Source organism: Helianthus annuus, chromosome 9 (genome assembly GCF_002127325.2).
Source record: "Helianthus annuus cultivar XRQ/B chromosome 9, HanXRQr2.0-SUNRISE, whole genome shotgun sequence".
Classification (NCBI taxonomy): domain Eukaryota; kingdom Viridiplantae; phylum Streptophyta; class Magnoliopsida; order Asterales; family Asteraceae; genus Helianthus; species Helianthus annuus.
Genome location: NC_035441.2, coordinates 51,183,160 through 51,189,736, shown reverse-complemented (window position 1 = coordinate 51,189,736; position 6,577 = coordinate 51,183,160). Strand labels below are relative to the sequence as shown.

Genomic DNA, 6,577 nt, shown 5'->3' with positions numbered 1-6,577 from the left:
AAAAACACCTTCGGCCGAGTGTTGAGTGATCCCCCGTGAGGTATGTGAACTTGTATATAAATGAGATTTTAAAAAGGTATGTTATGCCCTAATAAGTAATTTATCTTAAGAAACTTTCTTAATAAATCATGCCGAATAGGATTGTAAATAAATAAAAATAAAATCTCAATAAAGAATCTTGGAAATCCCGACACTCTGTGACAAGCCCAAAAACCTTCTCTTCTAACCATTCCATTTGGGAGTGAATAAAGCCACATTATAAAGAGTTTTGCTTGAGGACAAGCAAAGATTCAAGTGTGGGGGTATTTGATATGCGCAAAATGCAACATATAAATTCTATCAATTGTGGCATAAAAATAACCCTTTTTTAGTACTAATGTTGGAAAAAGTGTGTTTTGTCTTCTTTTTGTATTTTCAGGAATAAATGAGCTCAAATTAACAAAAGAAGCAAAAAGACAGCAAAATCTAACATAAATACAAGAAAAGGAACAAAAGTGGAATGCCCCACCCCTCGACAGCATCTTCCCAAGAAAAACTAAAAAAACAGAAGACTGAACACGCCCCGTGCTCAGCGAGCACGGGGCCGTGCCCAAGAAGCAGCAGAAAAGACAAACCTATAGAAGCTTCTACTGCCCACCACGGGGCCATGCCGAGCGGACACGGGGGCGTGGTCAACTTGCTGCAGGCGCATTTATTGTAATTGCGAATTACAATTAATGAAGAGAGAGAGTGTCAGATGGACACGGGGCCGTGCCCAGCGGGCACGGGGCCGTGCCCAGCGGGCACGGGGCCGTGCCCGAGCTTCTGTTCAGCCTATAAATAGGAGTGTTTGGAGCCATTTCAACTCATCCCTTGGCACACCACCTCTCTCACACTTCACCCACCACCCACCACCACCATAACACCTGTAGGATCGTGTTCTGACCCGATTGAGTTGTTCAGAGGTGTGGAACTACGTTTCAGGTGCGGAATTACAAGAAACGGAGGTATAAACAGCTGAATCATCACTAAAACTGCTAATTGTATTGATTAACAATCGATTACATGCAGTTCTTCACACCGGCAGCACTTCGGCATGGAATACAAGACATTCGTTATGGTTTCGCTCGAATGGACTGCTATATATAGGCCTGGAGGTTTCGCTTATATGGACATGTCCATATAAACGAAACTACATGTGTACGAATAAGCGAAACCTATAGCCTATGACCATATGAGCGAAACTAACTTCCTAAACACATATACTTTCCAGTTTTCTCGTAAAACGTGCCCTAATCTATACAATACAATGTAAGACTCGATCCAAGATGAAGTCGACAGATGTAGTGCACCAACAGACTCCCCCTCAGATGTTGACGGAGTCGTCTATCGAGTCACGACAATGCTGTATCTTCACTTCTTCAGTCTTGATCAGTCTCTGGGCTTTTCTCTCTCTCTATCTACAGACTCCCCTGATGTGTGTAAAATGCAACATATAAATCACATCAATTAAGGCATAAAACTAACCCTTTTTAAGTACTAATGTTGGAAAAAGAGTGTTTTTGTCTTTCTTTTGTATTTTCAGGATGAAATGAGCTCAAAATCACAAAAGAAGCAAAAAGACAACTAATTCTAGCATAAATACAAGAAAAGGAATAAAAGTAGACTGCCCGGACCCTCAACGGCACCCCCCAAGGCAAAGAAGAGAAAACAGAAGACTGAACACACCCCGTGTCCAGCGAACACGGGGCCGTGCCCAAGAAGCAGCAGAAAAGACAAACTAGTAGAAGCTTCCATTGCCCACCACGGGGCCGTGTCCAGCGGGCATGGGGGCGTGGTGAAAGTATAGCAGGCGCATTAATTGTAATTGCGAATTACAATTAATGAAGAGAGAGAGTGTCAGACGGGCACGGGGGCGTGTCCAGCGGACACGGGGCCGTGCCCAGCCTTCTGTTCAGCCTATAAATAGGGGTGCTTGGTTTCATTCCATCTCATCCCTTGGCACACCACCTCTCTCACACTTCATCCACCACCCACCACCACCACCATAACACCATCATCCACCACCATCATCCATTGTCCATCATAGAGTGTGTGAGTCGTCTCGGGTTCCAAGATTGATCGTAAGAGTTCTTGACAATCAAGGCCATGTTTGCCTAAGTCTCTTACATCACTTGGTGAAGACAAGTGTTTAGTATAATACTTTTTATTTTTAATCTTTTGCACTTTTTATTTGGTTTTGTATTAATGACTTTAATAACTAGTTACTTATGTTGAAGGTGATCTTTCCTTATCGTTTGTCTGTGGTGTCTTGGCGTTATTTTACTGTCTATATAAAATAAAAGATTTTCACCATTCATATCTCCACGGTCTATATGGAGGTATATTGGCTACCTGGTCGGGAGTTAAGGGAACGGTTTGGTAAGGGTCTTGCCCTTGTTCAGCGTTTAGAGGTCCTGCTTGGGACCTGGGTCAAATTTAGTAGGATCTCCTTCAATACCCATAGGTATTGGATGGCGGGGATCCAAACTCTTTGACCCCCTCATAAGTTAAGTACTATTAATACTATAACCCGGCTATTTAGGACTGTATCCCTGCTGACTCAGACTACTTAGCCGAGGGTAACGTCACCGCCGAAAGCGGGGCCTACCACAATTTGCATTAATAACTTAATTCATTATCTTTCAATAATCCGACCCTTTAGGATTGTATCCTTGCTGACTCAAACTACTGGGTTGAGGGTAACGTCGCCTTCAAAAGAGGGGCCTACTACAATAACTAAGATAATCTCTTAAACAAGTGCAAAAGTGCGAAAATAATCAAAGGTTATACTAACACACGTGTCGGATCCAAGTGATTCATCTTGTCTGTCTGTTTTTATTTTATTTTATTTTTCAGCATTTAGTTAGTTTTCATTTTTCTTAGTTTAAAACATTTTTTCTCACTTTTTGATTTGATTAGACGTTGAGGATAAACCGGTATTAAAAGCTCTTGTGTCCTTGGACGACCTCGGTATCTTACCAACACTATACTACGTCCACGATGGGTGCACTTGCCCATATGTGTGTTTAGTGTTAGTAGATATCGTGTTTTATAAATTTAAACTTGGCTAAAAGTGTAAAAAGGGCTTAAATATACATCTAAAATATAACACACTTCACGCACATCAAGTTTTTGGCGCCGCTGCCGGGGACACAAGGATTTTAAGAAAGTTAGGAATCAACGGCCTAATCATATTTTTATTTTTTTATTTTTAGGATTTTTCGTAGATTTTCAACTTCTGCAGAGCTCAGCACGGGGCCGTGCCTGGTCGGACACGGGCCGTGCTCAGCATCATTACTGGCAGTTTTTGTTTTCTAAGTTACAGAAGGCTGACCACGGGGCCGTGCCGGTGCAACACGGGGCCGTGTCCATCTTCCAGTAACTGGGATCTGGAAAACAATCACTGAAATTCCGACCACGGGCCGTGTTCGCTCAACACGGGGCCGTGGTGAACCTTCTGACCAACATTCTTTTCTGTTTTTATTGCAGGACTTGGAACCCGACGCCAACCTCACGTAGTGTATGAGCTCCAGTTCCAATAAAGACATAAAAGAACCACTAGAAGAACCCGAACGCTTTCTCAGAAAAAGGTTAAAAGCAAAAAACCAAGAGAAGGTTTCGGGTGATCCACCTCCAATGGCGGACCAACGTACCCTTATGGATTATCTACGACCCACCGTGGGTAATCTAGGCGCCGCTATCAATGCTCCGAATGTCGAAGCCAATAACTTCGAACTTCGGCCGCATTTGATACAAATGCTCCAAAACTCCGCAACCTTCCACGGGCTTGCGGACGAGGATCCCCATCTACATATAACTAATTTCTTGGAAATATGTGATACCTTTCAGATCAATGGAGCATCAAACGACGCCATCCGCCTCCGTATGTTTCCCTTCTCACTAAAAGACCGAGCGAAAGCTTGGCTCAACGCCCTCCCAGCTGGATCGGTAAACACCTGGGATGAACTAGCCCAAAAATTTCTATATAAGTATTTCCCTCCTGCTAAAACTGCTAAGTTAATGACTGAAATTAATACATATTCACAAGAGGACGGGGAATCCTTATATGAAACTTGGGAAAGGTTCAAGGAGCTATTACGCAAGTGTCCCCATCACGGCCTCACAATATGGCAACAAGTATCCACTTTCTATAATGGATTGTTGCCACACACTAGGCAGACACTTGATTCTAGCTCCGGGGGACTTTTAGGTAACCGACGCCCACACGAAATATATAATCAGATTGAGGAAATTGCTCAAACCAATTTTCAATGGCATACCCCCCGGGGAAATAAGTCTATCGCCCCGGGCGCCCATAAGGTCGACGAAAGCACTTCTTTACAAGCCCAAATCGAGGCCCTTTCTTCAAAAATAAAAAAATTAGAAATGACAAAAACAGTCTCGGTTATGGCTTGTGAAGGATGTGGTGGGTCACATGAAAATTGGAGTTGCATGAAAGAAACGGACGATCAACAAGAAATGGTAAACTACATTGATAATAGACCTAGGCCGTCGGGTCCCCCAACGGGAACTTACAACCAAGGATGGCGAAACCACCCAAACCTTGGTTGGAGGGAACCCGGCAATAGTAGTAACCAACAAACCCAACGTACAAACTTTCAGCAACCAAGAAATGAGTCACAAAATTTCACTCAGCAACAAGGTGGACGAGAAAGGCTCGAAGATACTATATCTCGCCTCGTCTCTGACACTGATAAGAAAAACTCGGAAAGATTTCTACAATTAGAATCTAATTTTAGAAATCAACAAGCTAGCATTCAAAACATAGAAAAACAATTAAATCAAATAGCTCAAAATTTTTCCGAGAGACCGCAAGGCGCATTACCTAGCAATACCGAAACAAACCCAAAGGCGCAAGTTCACCTCATCACACTACGAAACCGCACCGTAGGGCCTACAGAAGTGCCACCGCCAACGGAAGAAACAGTACCGACACCTCTGCAGGAGAAGAACTCTCCTCCATCACCAGAGCCGACCAAGGCTCCTCGAGTTCCGTACCCCGGTAGGTTAATTCGTCAAAAGACAAATGAGCAATTCGCAAAATTCGAAAGTCTGTTAAAACAATTGCACGTCAATATTCCTTTTATCGAAGTCCTAACCCAAATGCCCAAATGCCCAAATACTCTAAATTCATGAGGGACTTCCTTACGCATAAGAAGAAAATTGAAAATTTGCAATTAGTCAATTTAGGCGAAGAATGCTCTGCCCTCGTGCTCAATAAACTTCCCCAAAAGAAAATCGATCCCGGAAGCTTCACGATTCCGTGCTCAATAGGGGAATCGCCCGTTCGCAATGCCCTAGCCGACCTAGGGGCTAGCATTAACCTCATGCCCTCATCAATGTTCAAAAGACTCGGCTTGGGAACCACGAGCCCTACAAAAATGAGCATACAACTCGCTGATCGATCCGTCAAATTCCCACAAGGTGTCATCGAGAATGTCTTGGTAAAGGTAAGCAGACTCGTTTATCCAGCTGACTTTGTCATACTCGATATGGAGGAAGACACCGAGGTCCCCCTTATACTAGGGAGACCCTTCCTTGCCACAGCCCAAGCAGTGGTAGATATGAATGACGGGACACTCACCTTGAGGTATGGGGATGATGAAGTGAAGTTCGGAGTTGGGAAGAGAATAGAGGACGACGACCCGGTCAATTACATGAAGGTTATTGATTCGAGCTTGGATGCTGCTCTCCGACGGTGTAACATGGGATGCCAGGCATCCCACTCAGAAAATATATAACCTCGAATCGGGTCTAGCCAAGGACCCTTATAAACGTGGCGCACCACGGAGGCATTCCGCGGAACTATCCTTAGTTTAGTTTAATCTTTTAGTTTTATTTTGCAGAATAAAACACACTCATGGTGGTAATGGATGAAAAGGGGAACGAGAAAAATGGACCCATGCACGAAGAACAGAGCAACCCGACACAAATCTCCATCACAGAAGGCTCAACACGGGCCGTGCCCAACCAACACGACCCCGTGCTGAGCCACCTACAGAAAAACACCCAGTTCAGGTAACTGGACACGGGCCGTGTTCAGCGGACACGCCCCCGTGTCCAGACTTCTGTGTTAATTCTTTAATTTTTGTTACTGGCACCTGACCACGGGGCCGTGTCCAGGATGCCAGTAACATAAATCTTTGCTTTTTTAACCTACTTTTACACATTCTAATCAACCAAAAACCTTATTTTTGGACACATTGAGGACAATGTGTAATTTAAGTGTGGGGGGATGCTAAAACCTTGAATTTTGCAAATCCTAAATACAAGCCTTACACAAAACTCTATTGGAACCGCTAAACACCCCAATTTTTTTTTTTCAAAAACTTTTTCATTTTTTATCATTTACTTGTCTTAGTTTAATTTGGGAATAACAAGTTCTAAAAAGGTTATATTTTTACAAATTTACAACCGATAGCGTCGTGATAACAAAGAACCAACATAAGAAAATTACGAAACGGCATAACAAGTCTAGTTAAAAATTCGATTATATATACTTGATCACATTAAAAACCCATTCCCACAAAAGTGA

General features: G+C 43.2%; 1 non-coding gene across 1 annotated transcript; it reads right to left on the bottom strand.

Annotated features, from left to right (window-relative positions):
- Positions 1-4,035: 4,035 nt before the first annotated feature.
- Positions 4,036-4,142, bottom strand: LOC118482401. The gene has a single exon (XR_004868441.1). It is a non-coding gene; the product is annotated as a small nucleolar RNA R71 (small nucleolar RNA).
- Positions 4,143-6,577: the final 2,435 nt, after the last annotated feature.